Here is a 23140-nt window from a genome sequence, read left to right on the forward strand (position 1 = left end):
GACCCTCTAACATGCGATCGAACTTCAACTTCTCCTTGTCACTTTGGCCTTGTCTCTTTGCATCAACAATGACACGGCGAAGATCATCATCGGGCACATCGTCTGGTTCCTCTTGATCTTCAGCTTCCTCCATTGCAGCATCACCGTATTCAGGGGGCAGATAGTTGTCATCATCCTCTCCTTCTTCGTTGTCTTCCATCATAACCCCTCTTTCTCTGTGCTTGGTCCAAACATTATAGTGTGGCATGAAACCCTTCTCAAGCAGGTGGATGTGAAGGGTTTTCGAGTCAGAGTAAGACTTCGTATTCTCACATCTAGGGCATGGACAACATATAAAACCATTCTGCTTGTTTTCCTCAGCCCCTTCGAGAAAATTATACACGCCCTTAATGTACTCGGAGGTGCGCCTGTCACCGTACATCCATTGCCGGTTCATATGCGTGCATTATATATAATTAAGTGTGTCAAAAACCATTACAGAGCATCATGAATAGAGAAGTGATCAAATTAATAGAAGTTCATCATCACATTAAAACCAAAGTACAGTAGTGATCAAATGTTATTATTGAAAAAATAAATACATAAAGTTCATACATGGTTCTCATTGAATAACATATAGCTCTCTAGAGCATCTAATTGAACCATACATTGAAACTATGTAAAACATTTCAATGCAACAACAAATGCGATCATAGTCGCAACTAAGGTAACAATTGATCCAACGGCATAATGATACCAAGCCTCAGTATGAATGACATATTTTCTATTCTTTCTAATCTTCAAGCGCATTGCATCCATCTTGATCTTGTGATCATCGACGACATCTGCAACATGCAAATCCAACCTCATCTTCTCCTCCTCAATTCTTTTCAATTTTTTCTTCAAGTAGTTCTTTTTTTCAACTAAATTTGATAATAGGGCCAGTTGGAATTTCCGGTTCACATACCTCCTAGAAAAAAACATCTATGTCACATTGGTCGGCATAATTGTCATAAACACTAAATGAAACAAATAGTTATAAAAGACAATATATATCACATCCGAATCACAGACATGACGAGGGCCGACGGAGGCGGATACCAAAACAATGGTACTATGTAATAACAAACAATAATAAAAGTAATAAAATTATACATGTATCTACCTAAATCATACAAGTAACAATTTTTTTTATTTTATAAATAAGATAAGAACAAGAGGTTCACCACGGTGATGCCGGCGACAAGATCGACCCGGGCGATCGATGGTGGTGAGGACGAGGACGGGACAGGACGGACCGCCAAACCTAGACAAATATTGAGGAAAATGGAGCTTGGATAAGGAGCTTCGAGAGTAGAAAGCTTAAGTGTGGCTCTGGCATTTCATCGAACACCTCATGTTTATAGGAGGTGAGCTAGAGCACCACAAAGCTCTCCCATGGCAGGGGCGGGGGTATATATAGGCCTCTCTTTAGTCCCGGTTTGTGGCTAAAACCGGGAGTAAAGGACAATCTTTGGTCCCAATTCCAGCCACCAACCGGGACAAAGGTTATGGGCCAGGAGCGAGGCACATTGGTTCCGGTTCATGTCTGGAACCGGGACCAAAGGGGTCAGACGAATTGGGACCAATGGCCCCCGAGGCCCGGCCGGCGCCTTGGCCTTAGGAACCGGGACTGATGCCCCATTTGGTCCCGGTTCTTGAGTGAACCAGGATTAATGCCCTTACCCAGGCCTCAATCAAAGCCCTGTTTTCTACTAGTGAGTGATACCCTAGCCAAGAGAGAAGGAAGGGTAAGTCGGTGTTGGCTGGAAGCAGAGCATGTGATGTTACAATATGCATGTAAAGAATTGCTGGCGTGGATGGACCCCTGAGTTGGACATGTTGCATGTTTAGGTAAATAGAAATACTGGGGATCACCCTCTTAGGTATATAGGATTAGCTTACAAAGCTGATAATGAGTTTACACTGAATATGGAAATTATAAAAACGGTAAGAAACAAAGTTGTCATCGGAGAAAAAGGTTGGGTAACACCTTTTCCACTAACGTCACACATTAAACATAAATCACTGATTGTTAATTGTGTCCAACTCATGTACTAGCAGAACTACCGCGGATATCTTGCACACAATGCAAAGTCTTCTTCCATACTATATTGCCTGCTAGTCATTCTTGCTCCACATGTTAACTGATAATTTGTTGCACTATCACCATTCACCTCCAATTTCTGAAATGATTGAGCAGCTTCCAATTGCAACTCCAATTGTCTCATGGTTGGTCGTTCATCACCTCTTAATTTTACACATGCTACCGCAAGTGAAGCAATTTCATCAATTTGGTTGCCACCATCGCTCAAAACTTGTTGATCTAATATCTCGAACAAATTACCTTCCGCAAATAAGATACCAAAATGTGCCACAAGACCATCACCTTCGGCAGCCATATATGTGAATGGCTTCTTTCTAGTCATTAACTCTATAAGCATAACACCAAAGCTATAAACATCACTTTTCTCTGTCAGGCGCCATGTGTGCATGTACATCGGATCTAGATATCCTAGTGTACCTTGCACATTTGTTGTTAGCCCCGATTAGTCTAATGGAATGTACCTTGAAGCTCCAAAGTCTGCTACCTTTGCTGTCAGAGTATCATCCAAAAGTATGTTAGCAGGTTTGATATCTCTGTGGATGATAGGTACTAAAGCTGTTGAGTGAAGATGGGCAATAGATTTGGCCGTTTTAGTTGCTATCCGAAGCCTATCATCCCAAGGTAATGATCTTGGTCCTTCAAAATGAAGATGATCATAAAGAGTTCCATTGGATATGAAATCGTAGACCAACAATGGGACTTCTGTTTGAAGGCAGCAACCATATAGTTTTACTACACTCCTATGGTTGATTTGTGATAGGATGGCGATCTCATTAATAAAATCATCAATTTCCCTTTGAACAACCATCTTTGGTTTCTTGATGGCTACAACATGGATGTCTAACAAAATTCCTTTGTAGACGGTACCATGCCCCCCACCACCAAGTTGACGATCTTTATCAAAATTGTTTGTTGCCTTCTCTATCTCTTCCAAGGATATGATAATTCTCTCTGCAATATCAGCTCTTTGAGATACCAATTGTTGTAGCAGTTGTCCACGATTTTGCTCGAAATACTTTCGCTTCAACAATTGTGCCCTCTCATGCTTAAACTTGTAGGAAATAAAGTGTGGAATGATTACCCCAAGTACGATAGAAGTCACACTAGCAACTCCAAAAAGAATGCCGAAACCTGAAACATAAAACTACTCACTATCATTCATTTTCTTTGGTATATGTTTAAATACAATGCGTAAATATTAATAATAACTTTTTTTCATAGTGCCCTTGTTTTATTAGGTATTATAAATATACTCTCAATCAGAACTAGGGGTCAAGGTTAGTTGTGTTTTGGAAAGCATTTTGATAACTAAAATTGTAACTTTCTTGGTATTCAGGGTGGTAATAGATACCACCGAAAGAACTGTTCGGTTTATAAACATAATAATCTGATTATTTTGTAGTTTGGTCCACCAAATTAATGGCTTGATGTTTCGTTTTGCTTGAAATTGTTGACATATAATTTCATTTGACTAGTTCATAAGGACGGAGACAAGGGGTGGGAGTGGATTTTATGAAAATACTAGCCATTATAACTCTTCGTTCCTGATAAATTATTTATATTGTAACACCCCTCATTAATCATATACAACACTAAATCACACAACTAAGCCCCCCTTAAGGTTGAAACAATTTTGAGTACTCCCTTGGCTCATAAATTCATGAAATTTTGGATATTAAGATGATCTACAATATATATCTTTGATTGCTAACTTTTGTAATCATATATTGCTAGAAAGTATGAACGTTATATCATGATATATTTTATGATAAGTCTACCAAAACTACTTTGTCCTCACAAAAACTGAATATTTTTCAATATGTTACTCCGAGTTTTTTTACTGTACTCTATCGCTGAAGTCATAGTGTGTTTACCAACAGAGGTAGCATGCAATAGCTATTTGTAAGAATTACATTTTTACATATTTTTTGTGATAAATATAACAATAAGATTTTAACGGATGGAAAGGAGTAAATTTTCGGACGCGTTGTTTTGGCTCTCGGGTCATCTGCACCCGATGTGTACAATAAATTCGTTTAAAATAGTTTTAAAAAAATCAACATTTTTTTGTGATGCTAGATGCTCATGTGCGTGAAGTCTGTGCCAAATTTCGTGGAGCTTAGACATTTCAGTAGCTCTTAGCAAAAAGACAAATTTTGAGGTTGTTAGAATAGGTGCACATGAGTCTAGGCACCGAAGTGAATAACCATAGGTTTTCAGATTAATATAGTTGAAGCTGAAAAGTTTTAAACGCGTGTCTCTTTTTTAAATGCGTGTCTCTTTTTTAATAACGCTATCTTTTTTAATAACACTTTATTAAGAAACTGCAATATGAATGAAGGAAAATATTGAAAGCATGTAAAAAATATAAGGAGCGATATGAGACTGGCCCATTAAAGCCACTGCAGGACAAATTAAAGTTGCAGCATTTGTTGCTCACCTATAAAGTACTTCCTCCGTCCCATAATGTAAGATATTTTTAGACACTACACTAGTGTCAAAAAACGTCTTACATTATGGGATGAATGGAGTATTTGTCATTGCCAATGCCACCTGCAGACAAGAGAATAGAAAAGGTGAAACTCAGTAAATTACATGTACGCAGTAGTGATCGTATGTAATTGAGCTCTAAATATGGGTAATGACAATATTTACCGAACCTTTGCATCCGCGTTTGACGTATGGGTTGCCGGAATAGCCGTAGTTGCAATGGCACGTATAGCCTCGGTTCCCAGGCTTGCAGTGGCTTTCCGTGCTCCTGCAGAGCTCGCGGGCTATCTTCTTGTCGCAGTGCGCACGCCAAGTTACGTTGAGTGACCGCAATGTTGAGCCATTACCCAAGTGCATGACCTCCCACCGTAGGACAGTGGGAACAACTTTAAAAGTTGGCGACGTCAATCCATGTCGAGGAAGGCTAATATCACATATTTGACCTTAGGCCGAAATCAAATTATAAATTGACCTGCTCATAAAAAAATTTCACTCTGCTGACCCTTTCGAGTGGCGTCCGACAGCTAGGCGCCGCACCATACTGTGCAGCGCCCTTGCATTAGGTGTCGCACCTCCTGCCAGCTTGGCAGCCCGAGGCCAGGCACGGCCCCGCACGCAGCTGTGAAGCGCCTACGCTGTAGGTGATGAAGCCATGTACCTAGGATAGGGTCATGGACCTGTCCAAGGTACCCTCCCCAAGGGCATCTCTAGAAGAAACTGTCTTTCAGTCGACCTGGAAGGATTCCACTCGACGGACTCGAAGACACTCGATCATGAAGACTCACTCGACCACCAGGAGATCTAGGGTCACTCTGCATCCAAACGGTCTGTTATTAAGTAGTCTTTATGGCCATGATATCACTTTATGTAAGACGTTACCAGTAACGCCAGGTCTTTATGTACATTGAACCCTCCGCTACGTGGGCTGGCTGGGGTCCTGGCGCTCTCTATATAAGCCACCCCCCTCCACAGGGAGAGAGGTTCGCACCCCTGTAACTCACACGCATATAATCCAGTCGACCGCCTCCGGGCACCAAGACGTAGGGCTGTTACTTCCTCCGAGAAGGGTCTGAACTCATAAAACTCTTGCGTGTACAACTACTCCATAGCTAGGATCTTGCCTCTCCTTAGTACCCCTCTACACTACTGTCAGACTTAGAACCACGATAGTTGGCACCCACCGTGGGGCAGGTGTCTTAGCGACTTATTGGAGAAGTTGCAATTTTTTCCGATCTCCTTCATCATGGTTTCAGGCGGAGTTTTGGTTGAGGGCCGCGAGATCCGTCTCGGCACGCTCACGTTCATCGCCGGTGACTCTGTCTAGCTTCAGGAGGCTCTGCTCGATGTCGACGCGCTCCCAGTCCGCGGAGCGACGCACTTTCGTGCGTGCGTCCGCGGCGTCCTCCTGCGGCAACCGTCGACCCAGTATCGACCTGTTTTTGTGTCATCCTCCCTCCCAGCTTCCCGCCGGCGCAAGCGCTCCGGTCGGTCGAGGCTTCAGCAGTGGGTGAGGCACGCGGTGGCTCGCCAGTCGACCACCGCCCAAGTCACGGTAATCGAGCCCGACGAATCTCTCTACGGCCTGTTTGACCTGTCGACTGGCTCCGCAGAGACTCCATCCGAGTGCAACAGCAGTGATCCAGCGGCGGAGGTCCTGATGGTCAATGGACCACATGGTCCCCCCGGCTTTCCCGGTGCCGAGGGAGGCGACGGCGGAGGCGATCCGTCGCACGTCCACAAGGAATACCTCCCCGAGCCCCTCAATTCGCTGCAGAGGGAAGAACTTCGCCGCCGGAACATGGATGCGCTTCACACTCCTATCATTGGAGAAACCCCTGAGGCTCGCGCCTTAGAGGACGCGTGCTTGGCCAACCTGGCTGAGCGCACTCGAGTGGAGAACCTTCAGCGAGCACTCGACGAGTGTGCGCGGCAACGGGTCCCGGACTCCAGTCGACGTCAGCTCTTTCCACCTCCGACTCAGGTATATCAAACTCCGATTCAGAATTTAGCAGCTGCAGCCCGTATAGCAGAATCAATTCAGCCTTCCCAGTCAGAGGCTGGCAGAGGCTTGATGCAGATCAGAGATTTGCTCCGGGCAGCAGGGGATCAAAATTCAGATGTATCACAGTCACGGAACAGGATTCACAGCAAATCCGTGGCTGCGAATACGGTCCAGTCGGCTCATAGCCCCAGATCGCCCCCGAGGCGTGAAGGGCATGGAGACCGGCACGATCAGTACAGGAACCGTGAGCAGTATGATCACCGATTTGATCGCGATGATCGATGTCGAGTGCCCACCCCTCCCCCTAGGGGTGGATCCTACGTACCTCGACAGCAGGATGATAGACGCCAGCACAGTGGCGGGCGAAGAATTTCAGTCGACCCCAGGGAACCAGGCTTTGATGCGAGATCCATCATCGTTCAAGGTCTGGTCGACCGGAACAGAGCTCACAGAGAGGGTCACGACAGAGATGTACCCACCAGCAGCCGAGTGCATGTCTCCGGACCAGAGTGTTTCAGCAGAGCCATAAGAGCTGCAGTGATTCCTCCCAACTTCAGGTTGGCGACTGGAGTCAGTAAGTTCAACGGTGAGTCTAAGCCCAATACTTGGCTTGAGGACTACTGAGTGGCTGTCCAGACCGGCGGCAGAAATGGCGAGGTGGCCATGAAACGTCTGCCTCTTATGTTGGAAGGATCAGCCAGGGCATGGCTGAATCAGTTGACACCCAGTAGCATTTACACATGGGAAGACCTCTCCCAGTGTTTGTGAGAACGTTCAAAGGAACATGCAAGCGACCAGCAGGACTGACAGAGCTGCAATCTTGTGTGCAGAAGTCGAATGAGACTTGGAGAGATTACATTCAGAGATGGATCACATTGCATCACACAGTAAAGAATGTATCTGATCACCAGGCAGTCTGCGCCTTCAAGGAAGGCGTTAAGTACAGAGATCTAAGCCTGAAATTCGATCGAACCGGAGACATGTATCTGAGTCGAATGATGGAGATAGCCACCAAATATGCCAATGGTGAGGAAGAGGATCGGCTCCGGAGCGGCAAGCACAAGTCAGTCGCCAAACCGAAGGAGGGAACTCCAATTGGAAGCAAAAGCGGAAAGCCGAGCCAGCTGCTCCTAGAGAAACCTTGGCCGTGACTCAAGGAAAGTTCAAAGGAAAGCCCAAAGGGCCTTGGAACCCCAAGAAAGTGAAGGATAAAGAAGGAAATGACATGATGGATTTGCCGTGTCACATCCACACGAAGAAAGATGAAGAGGGTAATTTCATTTACCCGAAGCATACCACTCGACAGTGTCGACTTCTGATACAGCAGTTCCAGGGGAAACAATCCAAGGATAAGGAAAAGGAGTCAGACAAAGTTGAGGACAAGGGGGATAGCAACGAGGAATAACCTCAGGTCAATTCCACTCTGGTGATTTTTGCTGACGTTGAGAGCAAAAGTCGACTGAAAGTTATATACCGAGAGGTGAATATGGTTGCTCTAGCGACACCTAATTATCTGAAGTGGTCTCAGACGGCCATCACATTCGACCAGTCTAATCACCCGACGCACATAGCCACCCCTGGGAGGCAAGCTCTGGTGGTCGACCCAGTCATCGAGGGCAATCGACTGACTAAAATGTTGATGGATGGCGGCAGTAGCTTGAATATACTATACGCTGAGACGCTGAAAGGGATGGCCATTCCGATGTCCAAACTCAGCACAAGCAACATGAGTTTCTATGGAGTCATTCCTGGCAAGAAGGCCGCTTCACTCGGCCAGATTGCTCTCGATGTGATTTTTGGTGATTCCAAGAACTTCCGCAAAGAAAAGTTGACATTTGAGGTTGTAGATTTCCACAGTGCCTACCACGCTATTTTGGGCAGACCGGCTTATGCACGTTTTATGGCTCGACCATGTTACGTGTACCTCAAATTGAAGATGCTTGGCCCTAAAGGCGTGATCACTGTTACTGGTAAACGCAAGAAGGCGGAAGAGTGCTTCCAGAAAGGCTCAAAGATCGCCGATGCTCAAATGGTGGCAGAAGAGTGGAAGGAACACCAGAAAAATGCAGACCCGAGTGATTTGTTGCGAGCCAAGAAGCCCGCTACGGAATCAGCGTTTCAGTCGTCCGATGAGACAAAACCAGTTCACATCCACCCGACCGACCCCAATGCTGCTCCGACTAATATCTCCACAACACTCGACCCCAAATAGGAAGAAGCGCTCATCCAGTTCCTCCGTGAGAACTGGGACATCTTTGCATGGAAACCTTCTGACATGCTAGGTGTACCCAGGGGGCTGGCTGAGCACCGTCTACGAGTCGATTCAAAGGCCAAACCTGTCAAGGAACATCTGCGACGGTCCACCGTCCAGAAAAGGAAGGCTATTGGCGAAGAGGTGGCTCGGCTCTTAGCAGCAGAGTTTATCCGAGAGATTTACCACTCCGAGTGGCTCGCCAATGTTGTCATGGTCCCCAAGAAGGACAAGTCACTTCGCATGTGCATTGACTTTAAACATATCAATCGGGCCTGCCCGAAAGATCATTTTCCTCTTCCCCGCATCGACCAAATAGTCGACTCGACTGCGGGATGTGAGCGACTATCTTTCTTAGACGCTTATTCCGGGTACCATCAGATCCGTCTGTATGGACCCGATGAGATGAAAACAGCTTTCATCAGCCCATTCGGGTGCTTCTGTTATGTCACCATGCCATTCGGCCTCATGTATGCCGGAGCCATGTTCATGAGGATGATTCAGAAGTGTTTGCTCACTCATATCAGTCGGAATGTGGAAGCATACATGGATGACATTGTGGTCAAGTCACGGAAAGGTTCCGACCTGCTGACTGACCTTGCTGAAACATTTGCCAACCTCAGGAGGTATGATATCAAGCTTAATCCATCCAAGTGCACATTCGGAGTTCCTAGCGGAAGGTTACTCGGTTTTCTCGTTTCCGAATGAGGAATCGACGCAAACCCAGAGAAAGTGGGCACTATACTCCGAATGAAACGACTCGTCGTGTGCACGATGTTCAGAAGCTTACTGGTTGCTTGGCCGCCTTACGTCGATTCATCTCTCGTCTCGGTGAGAAGGCATTACCTCTTTACCGACTGATGAAGAAGTCAGACAAGTTCGAGTGGACTTCTGAAGCTGATGCAGCGTTTGTAGAAGTTCAGCGCCCAGTATATTATATTTCTGAAGTACTGACCCCATCAAAGCAAAGATACCCTCATTATCAGAAGCTTGTATATGGGATTTGGCTCTGGTGTCTGTCACAGGCTCTGCAGCTGATCTCCGAGCTCGAGGCACTCTGGCAAATGCATATGTAGTTGTTTTTCCCTTCCTCTCCTGCATGTCATCCTGTAGCTGCTCCACAACTGACTGAATCTCAGTTACTTTCACATCTAAATCATAGAATTTTTGTTCCATGATTCTTTCCAGGCTCTCCTGGTTTTGAGTTAGGGTGTCCATCCCCTTCTCAATCCTCAGAGTTGATGCTATCAAGTACCAAGCTAGTCCTGCTTGCTCTTCAAAAAGTACTCAGATGCCTCCTCTAGAGTTGGCATCTTGGCAGCCTTCTCCTTCTTTGCCTTCTCCTTCTTCTCTTGAGCTTGCACTGATGATGGTTCATTCTTTTTCATGACAACTTGATTTTCCTCAAAATCTAGATAGAGAACAAAGTGTTCCTTATCCAATAGGTATTTGACTGTGCCCATCTTTGAGTTAATCAGCTCCTGGATTTGTGGGGCATACCCACAACTTCTTTTCTGGTCTGCTGTTGTCCTCTTGATAGTCTCAACTATGAGGCTCATGACCTTGAATTTCTGTGGCACATCAAAAATGTGAAGCAAATTGATTGCATTCCCTCTGATCATGTTGGGCAAAAGAGTGTGCCTTAGGATCCAGTTGATTGTTGGCAGTCCTGACAGAAGAAAATGGACAGATCCAAACTTGAAAGTCTCAAGTGCCTTGTCACTACAGGAATCAGCTACTTTGCCGTCTGCCACGGCGGACGGCAAAGGCATGAACGGCGGACGGCAAAGGCCTTTGCCGTCAGCCGCGGACGGCAAAAGGCTCCGGCAAAGTAGGCTACGGTAAACAACTACTTTGCCGTCTGCTTTCTTGCGGCTGGCGGCAAAGGCCCTTTGCCGTCCGTGGCCGACGGCAAAGAGGGCGGACAGCAATAATTGCGCTGTCAGTCTGTTAAGTGGCTAACGGCAGGCCTTTGCCGTCCGCCGCTGACGGCAAAATTTCTAGTGTCTTTGCCGTCCGCCGTATGATGTCATCTACACGTCAGTACATGGCAGGTTCTTTGCCGTCTGCCACTGATGGCAAAGTCTTTGCCGTCTGCCACTGTAGGCAAACTGACCAAATGGGTCAGCTCCCAGGAAGCACAGCTAGATGCCACGTGTCTTCTTTGCCGTCCGCGGCGGACGGCAAAGAGCCCGTTGACGTCGGTGGCAGACGGCAAAGAGCCTGCATATTGGCTCTTTTATCTGTTTTTTATTAAATCCAACAATTTTCATCACAAATATATATGACATATATAGATATATTTCAAAAGGCCATTACAGAGCAAACATATAAGATATCCAACACATAACTTCATCATCCAACCATATATATTACATGCATAGTTCCATCATACATAACAAGTTCAACATAGAGGCATCCAACCATATATATTACAACAGTTTCATCCAACGATACATGCATAGTTCAACGACACAAAAGAAACAGAGAAAGGGATAAGGAGCACTCCATCTATGCAAGCTTTCGTCAAGTGAATGAAATCTGCAAAATGAAAAATAAGAAAGTTAGAACAAGAAGAGTAGAACACGAAGAAGACTAGAACAAGAAGAGTAGAACAAGAAGAAGACTAGAACAAGAAGAGTATATCATTTATGAGCTAACTTACGTGAAATGGATCATATATGAGCTAACTAAGTTGAAATGGGTCGTTTATGAGCTAGCTAAGGTGAAATGGATCATTTATGAGCTAACTTAGTTGAAATGGGTCGTTTATGAGCTAACTAAGGTCAAATGGATCGTTTTTGAGGTAACTAAGGTGAAATGGATCGTTTTTTAGCCAACTTAGGTTAAATGGATCATTTATGAGCTAACTTAGTTGAAATGGATCGTTTTTGAGCTAACTTAGGTGAAATGGATCATTTATGAGCTAATATAGTTGAAATGGATCTTTTTGAGCTAACTTAGGTGAAATGGATCATTTAAGAGCTAATTTAGGTGAAATGGATCGTTTTTTAGCTAACTTGGTGAAATGGATCATTTATGAGCTAAATTAGTTGAAATGGATCGTTTATGAGATAACATAGGTAAGATGGGTCATTTTGGAGTTAACCTAGGTGAAATGGGTCATTTTAAAGCTAACGTAGGTAAAATGGATCATTTAGGAGCTAATCTAGGTAAAATGGGTCATTTTTTAGCTAACTTGGATGAACTGGATCATTTATAAGCTAACCTAGGTAAAATGGGTCATTTTAGAGCTAACTTAGGTAAAATGGATCGTCTATGAGCTAACTAAGCTAATTATGCAATTTTTGACATAAGTAAGCTAAGTACAGATCGTTTTAGAGCTAACTTAGGTAAAATTGATGGTTTTGGAGGTCAGTAAGCTTATTAAGTCATTTTGGAGGAGAAGAAGCTAAGTCTAGGTCATTATGGTAAGCATTGGAGGAAATAGAGCTAAGTCTAGGTCTTTATGCATGTGTTAAGCAAAACACTAGATAAACTTACCAAGATCCAGGAGGTGTAGGAGCGGGGTGGCTCGTGTCGGTAGCTGGAGAAGGATCGTGCGATGCTTGTCTGGAGTTACGCTGCACCAAAGATCATTTCCAATGTCTTGTTAGCATGATGACACTCAAATGTTAAGACTAGCAAGTAATGTCCATTCAAATAAAACTCACCATGGTCCCAGGAGCAATCACTGGCATCGGCGGAGCGGTCTGACCTGTCTTCTCGCACACAGACTGCACATTTGGTTTTGACGACTCAGTCATACTAGTTAGTAATGAGACAAACACTACATGAATGTTTTGGCTAATCTGCAGAAGAAACTTACCACAAGGAGCTCGTACATGGCCCTTGCCTGCATGTCATTCCGTGCCCTCTCCTCCTCCATCATCTTTTTCGTCCTCTCCTCCAACTCCCGCTGCCTCTCCGCCGCCTCTGCCAGAAGTTTCTCCGTTCTATCTCTCTCACTCTGTATAGCAGCCTGCAACACCACTCACATGACCATTTGTAATCATTGATGGAAGCGCACACAATTTATTGGAGAAAGATAACTGAGTACGTATCAATAACCTGGATGGCGAGTTGCACTGGCCGTTCACGAGGCCTTATCTCAGGAGCGGAGCTCGACTGGCGCGCCTTGATCTCCTGGAGAGTGCTAGGACAACAGATAAGTCCATCTCGAATGGCTATGGAGCCATGGGACCTCCCGCCACCAGATATCATCAACAGCTCTGGATCAATGGGACCCTGGCTCGGGTTAAAGTCCTCCCCTTTCCTCGCCTTCCCCTCATCTCTATATCTCACGAGCTTGTTGTGGGAGGAGATGTTGGTGAAGTTGTTTGCATCATCGAGGTCAGACTGAGAGAAAGCCTTGACTTTCTTGAAAGAGGCAGTGTGGGCCATGGCATACAGGTCGTACACCTCTGGCACCTTATCCGCCTTATTGTAGCGTGCCTGAAAGAGAGAAACAATGAAAATTAGTAATTAAAGGGCTCAAGCTAGCATGCTGAATGAATTGCATGAATCATGAAGCGAACCACATACCCAGTTGCGCCCGAACCCCGAACTGATATAAGTTGGAGCTCCCTTGATGGTGTGGCACACCTTCCATTTGGGCACGTTTGTCCTTGGCCTCGTTGTGGAGGGCTAGCTATTGTTTTGAGCACCACTCATCGACCAACACCTCCCAACAATCCATCCGATCCGCACACCATCTCGGAGGCGCCTAAGTTAGCAAATAGAAACTTGAGCGCTACGGCTAAGAATTACTAAATGAAGGAAATTAAGTAGAGAAGGCCTTAAGAATTACCTTCATGTACTGCTCCTTACTCAGGAACTTATCGCGGCACGCCGGCTTGGTCTTCTTGACACCACGCAAGGCGTAGTAGTCTCGAACAGCCTGCACCCGAGCCTCGTGCCGTAAGTTCTGGAGTAGGCGCTTGCAGACGTTCTCGATAACATGTGCCGCGTCCTCCTCGTATCCCTCCTCACACCTGTAGAATGTCTGCAATCAAATGAGACAATATTGATTAGTACAATTAATAACTAGCTAGTTGAAGATTTTTAAATGTGTAAAGGAGAAATTACCCAGAACTTTCTGATCACCATGTCTGCCCTCGTGTCGTACACGACACCGTCGATAATCTCATCCGGCGGGGCCGGGGCAGCCACGTAGTGCTCCCAGCTCAATCCAAGCTCTGGAAGCCGACCCTCACCAGGCAACGTGACAAACCCCGGGACGTTTTGCCGCAAAGAACTCCAAGGACGGAGTTGGGCCGGCGGACACTATGATGGTGGTCCTAACCCCTGCATCATGACAAGGCCAACGCATTAGTTATTTGAAAAAACATGAATGCACAAGGTACAAAAATATTAAATGCACTTACGTACCTCTCCCCATCAGGGAAAATCAACCACCTCTGCTCGCGGGTCACCGGCACGGACGGGAGCCGTGTAGCACCATGCTGGTAGACGGTGCCCCCCTCCTCCTCAAGATCAGTCGGCTCCCCGCCATCATCAGCATGGCCACTCGGCTCCTCGGGCTGATCCGGCCAGGTACCCCATCCGGACGTGTGCTCCTCCGGGGTCACGTGGGCCGAACTCTCATGGGCCGAAGGCCAGTCGACCTGAGGCTCGTGGGCCCAAGACCCGTGGACCGGAGGCTCGTGGACCGGAGTCCGTGTAGCCTCCTCCTCGGACGAGTCCACCCTAGCAGTCACGTGCTCGGGTGAAACAGCTGGGGGTGGCGGCGAGGAAGGCGCCGTAGCAGTCACCCTACCTCCTCTCCCATGACCACGTGCCCCACCTCCTCTCTTCCTACCTCGTCCCCTGCTGGGCACCACGGTCGACGAAGAAGGGCTCGGCGGTGTGGCCATACTATACCTCAAATTGAAGATGCCTGGCCCTAAAGGCGTGATCACTGTTACTGGTAATCGCAAGAAGGCGGAAGAGTGCTTTCAGAAAGGCTCAAAGATCGCCGATGCTCAAATGGTGGCAGAAGAGTGGCAGGAACACCAGAAAAATGCAGACCCGAGTGATTTGTTGCGAGCCAAGAAGCCCGCTACGGAATCAGCATTTCAGTCGTCCGGTGAGACAAAACCAGTTCACATCCACCCGACCGACCCCAACGCTGCTCTGACTAATATCTCCACAACACTCGACCCCAAATAGGAAGAAGCGGTCATCCAGTTCCTCCGTGAGAACTGGGACATCTTTGCATGGAAACCTTCTAACATGCTACGTGTACCCAGGGGGCTGGCTGAGCACCGTCTGCGAGTCGATTCAAAGGCAAAACCTGTCAAGGAACATCTGCGACGGTCCACCGTCCAGAAAAGGAAGGCTATTGGCAAAGAGGTGGCTCGGCTCTTAGCAGCAGAGTTTATCCGAGAGATTTACCACTCCGAGTGGCTCGCCAATGTTGTCATGGTCCCCAAGAAGGACAAGTCACTTCGCATGTGCATTGACTTTAAACATATCAATCGGGCCTGCCCGAAAGATCATTTTCCTCTTCCCCGCATCGACCAAATAGTCGACTCGACTGCGGGATGTGAGCGACTGTCTTTCTTAGACGCTTATTCCGGGTACAATCAGATCCATCTGTATGGACCCGATGAGATCAAAACAGCTTTCATCACCCCATTCGGGTGCTTCTGTTATGTCACCATGCCATTCGGCCTCAAGAATGCCGGAGCCATGTTCATGAGGATGATTCAGAAGTGTTTGCTCACTCAAATCAGTCGGAATGTGGAAGCATACATGGATGACATTGTGGTCAAGTCACGGAAAGGTTCCGACCTGCTGACTGACCTCGCTGAAACATTTGCCAACCTCAGGAGGTATGATATCAAGCTTAATCCATCCAAGTGCACATTCGGAGTTCCTAGCGGAAAGTTACTCGGTTTTCTCATTTCCGAATAAGGAATCGACGCAAACCCAGAGAAAGTGGGCACTATACTCCGAATGAAACGACTCGTGCGTGTGCACGATGTTCAGAAGCTTACTGGTTGCTTGGCCGCCTTACGTCGATTCATCTCTCATCTCGCTGAGAAGGCATTACCTCTTTACCGACTGATGAAGAAGTCAGACAAGTTCGAGTGGACTTCTGAAGCTGATGCAGCGTTTGCAGAAGTTCAGCGCCTAGTATATTATATTTCTGAAGTCCTGACCCCATCAAAGCAAAGATACCCTCATTATCAGAAGCTTGTATATGGGATTTGGCTCTGGTATTTGTCACAGGCTCTGCAGCTGATCTCCGAGCTCGAGGCACTCTGGCAAATGCATATGTAGTTGTTTTGCCCTTCCTCTCCTGCATGTCATCCTATAGCTGCTCCACAACTGACTGAATCTCAGTTACTTTCACATCTAAATCATAGAATTTTTGTTCCATGATTCTTTCCAGGCTCTCCTGGTTTTGAGTTAGGGTGGCCAACCCCTTCTCAATCCTCAAAGTTGATGCTATCAAGTAACCAAGCTGGTCCTGGTTGCTCTTCAAAAAGTACTCAGATGCCTCCTCTAGAATTGGCATCTTGGCAGCCTTCTCCTTCTTTGCCTTCTCCTTCTTCTCGTGAGCTTGCACCGATGATGGTTCATTCTCATTCATGACAACTTGATTTTCCTCAAAATCTGGATAGAGAACAAAGTGTTCCTTATCCAATAGGTATTTGACTGTGCCCATCTTTGAGTTAATCAGCTCGTGGATTTGTGGGGCATACCCACAACTTCTTTTCTGGTCTGCTGTTGTCCTCTTGATAGTCTCAACTATGAGGCTCATGACCTTGAATTTCTGTGGCACATCAAAAATGTGAAGCAAATTGATTGCATGCCCTCTGATCAAGTTGGGCAAAAGAGTGTGCCTTAGGATCCAGTTGATTGTTGGTAGTCCTGATAGAAGAAAATGGACAGATCCAAACTTGAAAGTCTCAAGTGCCTTGTCTAGGATCTCCATGTACATGTGGGACATGGAATTGTGATGCTTCTTCTTCTTTGAGTAGACATCCAAGTCATCTTGTTTCTCCTCTGGGGCATTTATCAAATTGTCCCATTCCTCAATAGTTGATTGGGACCTTGTACCTTCAGACATCCAGACAATTCTGCCATCAAGATAAAAGTGAGCTGTGGAGTAGAATTGCATCACAAGCTCATCATTCCAGTTTGTGATCTTCTGTCCAACAAACTCATCAACTCCACAAGCGTTAAAGCTGTCAAAAACTATTGGGTAGTGATCCTAATTTTCCTTCATGTATTTCCAATCTACCCACCTCATGTCACAAACTATGGGCTTCTTGTCCAACAGCACAGTCTCATAAAAGTCCTGTTGTTCCTTGGTGTGGAACCTGTAATCAACAACAGTTCTTCTTCTGATTGCATAGGGATCAAACAATCTCGACTGCCTGAGCCCTGCATCCTTCCTCGGCCTCATATTCTCAGCCACTGGATGGGCATCGTTGTGGTTTGGAATCTTGGGTTTGAGCTTTCTTAGGACTTGTGCTTCATCATCTTCCTCAGTAGCAACTTCAGGCACTGGGGCCTTGTTCTTCTTAGTAGCTGGTATGCTCCTGGTATTCCTGTTAGGTGCAGACTTGGCCTTGGAGGCAGCTTTGGGTACTTCTTTGGGATTAGATGATGCAACCCCTGACCTTATAGCATCACCCATCAGCTTTTGTGCCTTGGGTGCTGGTGTAGCCACCTCTTCTTCCTCCTCCTCTTCCATCATGGAAGGTTGTCCAACAACTCTGGCCATGGTCTTTCTGACCCTTTCCTTCCTCTTCTTTCCTTCTGCAGCTGTCTCTTTGGGATCAGGTTTCTTAGGTTCTTGTGTTGATCCTCTGACCTTCAGCATTGGTGTCCTCTTGGCAGGGACCTTCCTGTTCAGTCCAGGCTTTGTGGACTTAGCTGAGCCATACTCCTTCTTGAGCACTACCTTCTTGGAAGTAGCCTCATCTTCAGCTGCCACATAGTCCTCATCCTCAGAGTCTGAGGTTCTCTTCCTTCTGGCTCTTGTGGCTGCTTTGGGCAAATTGCTGAGAGTACTTATGCTGCCTTCATCTGAGGAACTAGAGGGACTAGTGCCCTCACTCATGTGAATCTGCTCTTCTTCCCTGTTCTGGCTGTCACTTTGGTCTGACGTGCTGCAAACACTGACTGCTGACCCTGTGAATAGTTATACATGAGATAGAATGGATTAGTATCACAAAATGCAGAGATTTTTGCAAAAGAATGATTCAAAAACTTAGTTTTTGTTTTCCATAGAAAGCATTTCACATCAACCGATGTGCAAACTCGGTGATACCGAAGCAGCTTTTGGGACCTAAACTAGTGATCTCGGTCAGACCGAGTCACAGTTCGGTGGCACCGAAACTGCTAGGGTTTCACAGAGCTCCAAAATCGGTCACACCGATTTGTAATTCTCGGTCAGACCGAAAATCACTTGTGCAATGGCCTTGGCCGAATCGGTGGAAGCGAGTTTTTCAACTCAGTGGGTCCGAGATGGTTTCGGCGAAAACCTAACCCTAAATTTTTAAATCTCATCTAATCTAAGGATAGTTTTGACTGGATAGATGCGTTTCAATCGCGGCACGAATCATAATGAACACAATGTGCTAGGAATTGGACGGGGATAGCACTGTGATCAAGTTCATACCCTAGTTTGGTGATGAACTGGCTGCGGCGGCAACAGCGGGGATGAATTCCGTTGACGGCGGCGGAGACCAGCGACTGGAGGTGGCTGGCGATGAAGTCGACGATCCGGAGACCTAGGAGGCAGAGCGAGCTATGCGCGGGAGAAGAGGTTTGGAGAAAGTTTTCCAAATTTTGCCCGTGAGTATATATAGCCCGACACTATCGGTGTGACCGAGTGGAACAACTCGGTGGCACCGAGATGCATAACTGTTGACAGTTACAGCAAATCAGTGTGACCGAAAAGTTCAAATCGGTTGCACCGAGATTGAAACCCTAGATCGACTTAGTGATCTCGGTATGACCGAAATGGAAGAATCGGTCAGACCGAAACACACAAAGAAGTTTTGGAAGTTTAAGTCCATGACGAATCGGGGACTCCGAGTGCTCCTCACACAGAGTGGTTCGAATCTGACTTGATAAAATTTTGTGATGTAGCATGAATAGACTTTGAGACAAGAAAAGCATAGATAGCTAGAGAAGGTTCTTTGGCATTCTTGTCCATCCACTTGGCAAAAGAAAAAGAAGCCAATCAATCAAAGCAACAAGTGGATGTCCTCGAATGAGTTAAATATGCAACCAACATGCTCACACAATAAAATGGCAAATGAAATATGTGGCAAAACATGCACAACCAATTCTAGCATCTATCAAACAATTGGCGATGACTAGGTCATCCATATATGAGTATATTGACTTAGGAGTCAAATGAGAATATTTGATCATAGGTGATACTCATCGTTTAAGCTCAAGTGGGGTTACCACTTTTACATAATGCATTGATGTGTTCACATCATTAGAGTTGCTTTGACTCAATTCTTAGAGTTAAGCTCCCCCAAGATGTGAGATACCCCCTTAGAGGGATAAACTAACCTTGGGTTTTGTCGATGATGACTTCATGTAGGTGTTGAAGATGTGGATGCTCAATGTTGATGAAGATCATTTGGAGCAAATCTTTGGAGTGAGTTGCACTTTCAATACCTACACGGGTTAGTCCCACAAGGAACAAACAAGTATATCCATAGACATAGAGTGAAGCACACAGAAGATGATGTCCATGAAAGCATTAGGTTACCTTGTCCCTTGCGTTACCAATGTGAGGGTTTGTGACTCCTTGAACTAGTGCAGGATGTGGAAGTTGATTGCACTTGTCCTTGCCATAATGATATGAGTGAAGAATGTTGGCGGAGTCACCCTCAAGAACTCTCTAGTTCTTCTTCTTCGGGATCCACATCATCTTGATGGGAATCCTTGGAGTTGTAGTTGTGCTTGATGAAGTAGAACTTGACGTAGTCTTGGGAACCCACTTAACCAAGGCCTTAGGAGCTTCTTCAAATGCATCAATCTCCTCCTGAAGCTTGTCCTTGCCTTTGTGCTTGTGGTCTTGTGGTGGAAGATCATCTTGAGCTTGTGTCCCTTTGAAGGAAGTAGGATCATACTTCTCTTGTTGAGGAACAAACTTCGTCTTGGGGTATTGATCTTCTTCCCACTCAACTCCATTGGCATTGAACTTTTGTTCAAAACCAACACCTTGATTCTTCCGGTGCCTTCCTTGCATGCGTACAATTTCCTCGAATTGCTTACTCCCGGCAAGGCTCTTGTATACACCTTTCTCTATAATTCCCTTCAATAAGCTATTTTCTTGCTCAAGTGTAACTTGGCTAAGAGAATCATTAGTGGAATCAAGAGAACTACTAGAAGCAACAATATTGGATTTAGCATGATTATTGTTACTACTAGAGAAAACATCCTTCTTGTTCTTGTTACTAGACTTGACTTGAGGCATGTAAGTAGATAAGAGTAAACGCTTGGCAATGTAAGAAGAACTTTTCTTGCGAAGATCATCATTGATTGCTTTTAAGAACTCATGCTCTTGCTCAAGATTGAGCTTTTCCAAGCATAACTTCTCATGAGTCCTCAAAAGTTCTCGATGATCCCCTAAGATAGTTTCATGAGCTAACTTAAGAGTGTTTTGTTCTTTAGTTAGAGACTCAATCTTCTCCTTATCATTGTCATTCGTTTTATCTTGTTTAGCATGATTAATTGACGTTTCATCATAGTATTCATCACTAGAGTTGTCAATAAGTAAATCATCATCACCTAACAAGTAATCTTCAGCACTATTGAAATCAACATACTCGGGGTGAGTTGCCTTAGGGCCTTTAGCCATGAAGCATCTTCCATTTCCTTCATTTGGTGAATCAAATATGTCATAGGAGTTGGTTGTCACAAGTGCTAGACCGGCAACACCTTCATCTTGAGTATGTTCGGAGTCGGAGTGATAGCTTCTCTTGAAGTGAGTTCAGAGTCGGAACCGGATACCCATTCACCAACATGAGCTTGATGTCTTCGTTTTGTGTAGCTCTTTGATGACTTGTCCTTCCTTTCCTAATCCTTGCTTCTCCGGGATGTTCTTCGTTCATAACAATCATCTCAACTCCTTCTCTCTCTTGACGGTGATTCTTCTCTTCTACTTCTTCTCTTGGGAGAATCTTCTCTTCTTTTGTAGGGTGCCGTACACTCATTGGAATAGTGTCTGGGTCTCCCACAATTGTAGCAATTGCGCTCTCGACTGGAAGATCTTTTGTCATGGTAGTACCTTGACTTGGAGCTTCTTTCTTTGCTTCTACTCTTGTAGAATTTGTTGAAATTCTTCACCATTAAGCTCAATTCTTCATTGAAGGTTTGTTTATCACTTGATGATGTAGGAGCTTCACATGACGCTTTGTAAGCACCACTTGACTTGTTGTGAAGTTCCTCCTTATCCTTGAGTGACATCTCATGAGCAACAATTCTACCAATGACTTCCGTTGGCTTGAGATTCTTGTAATTGTGCATCATTTGGATCAATGTGCACACAGTATCATATTTTCCATCCAATGCTCTTAGGATCTTCTTGATGATGAATCTGTCGGTCATCTCTTCGCTTCCTAGAGTACATTTGTGATAAGAGCAAGCCTAGAGTACATTTTAGCGACACCTTCACCATCCTTCATTTTGAACTTGTCAAGTTGACTTTGGAGCACATCCAACTTGGATTCCTTGACGAAGTCGGTACCTTCGTGCATATCAATCAAAGTATCCCAAATTTCCTTTGCATTCTCAAGACGGCCGATTTTGTTGAATTCTTCGGGGCACAATCCGTTGAAGAGGATATCACAAGCTTGAGCGCTGTATTGCAGCATCTTCAATTCATCCGTACTAGCTTCACGGTTTGGTTCCCTCCCATCAAAGAATTCACCTTGCAAGCCAATACACACAATAGCCCAAATGGCGGGGTTATGTCCAAGAATATTCATTTTCATCTTATGCTTCCAACTAGCAAAATTAGTACCACCAAAGTAAGGACCTCTATGGTGATAATTTCCCACGCTAGACGCCATACTCTCCTAGGTTGTGAAACCAAGGCTATGACCACCAAAAGCTATGCAAATCAAAGCAAATGGAGACCAAAGCTCTGATACCACTTGTAGGACCTTGAAGTATGTCTAGAGGGGGGGTGATTAGACTACTTAACCAATTAAAAACTTAACCTTTTCCCAATTTTAATCTTTGGCAGATTTTAGCTATCTTAGCACAAGTCAAGCAATCTTCACACAATTCAAGAAAGCATGCAAAGAGTATATGAGCAGCGGAAATTAAAGCATGCAACTTGCAAGAATGTGAGGGGAAGGGTTTGGAGATTTCAAACGCAATTTGGAGACATGGTGATTTTTGAGTCGTGGTTCCGATAGGTGGTGCTATCATACATCCACGTTGATGGAGACTTCAACCCACGAAGGGTAACGGTTGCGTGAGTCCACGAAGGGCTCCACCCAAGAAGGGTCCACGAAGAAGAAACCTTGTCTAGCCCACCATGACCGTCGCCCACGAAGGACTTGCCTCACTAGCGGTAGATCTTCACAAAGTAGGCGATCTCCTTGGGCTTACAAACTCCTTGGTTCAACTCCACAATCTTGTCGGAGGCTAACAAGTGACACGTAGCCAATCTAGGAGACACCACTCTCCAAGAAGTAACAAATGGTGTGTTGATGATGAACTCCTTGCTCTTGTGCTTCAAATGATAGTCTCCCCAACACTCAACTCTCTCTCACAGGATTTGGATCTGGTGGAAAGAAGATTTGAGTGGAAAGCAACTTGGGGAAGGCTAGAGATCAAGATTCATATGGTAGGAATGGAATATCTTGGCCTCAACAAATGAGTAGGTAGTTCTCTCAGAAATGGTAAGTCAGAAGTGTAGGTTTGTTCTGATGGCTCTCTCCACGAATGAAGAGGAGGTGGAGGGCTTTATATTGCCTCCACACAAAATCTAACCGTTACACACAATTTACCAATCTCGGTGGGACCGAATCATCAAACTGGGTCAGACCGATTCAGTAAACCTAGTGACCGTTAGTGATTTCGGTGGGACCGACATGCAACTCGGTAGGACCGATATGGTTAGGGTTAGGGCATAACGTAATCACGGTTAGACCGATTACTCAAACTCGGTGAGACCGATTTTGGTAATTAGCTAACCAGAGAGTTGGTCAGGTAAACTCGGTGGGACCGATTCGCTCTTTTCGGTGAGACCGAAATGTTACGAAAGGGAAACAGA

At 45.5% G+C, this 23140-nt stretch overlaps 1 pseudogene; it reads right to left on the minus strand.

Annotated features, from left to right (window-relative positions):
- Nucleotides 1-2084: 2084 nt before the first annotated feature.
- The window catches only part of LOC119320789, a 142913-nt pseudogene continuing 121857 nt past the window's right edge, over nucleotides 2085-23140 (minus strand).

The sequence above is a fragment of the Triticum dicoccoides genome, chromosome 6B (assembly GCF_002162155.2).
Source record: "Triticum dicoccoides isolate Atlit2015 ecotype Zavitan chromosome 6B, WEW_v2.0, whole genome shotgun sequence".
In the NCBI taxonomy this organism is placed as follows: domain Eukaryota; kingdom Viridiplantae; phylum Streptophyta; class Magnoliopsida; order Poales; family Poaceae; genus Triticum; species Triticum dicoccoides.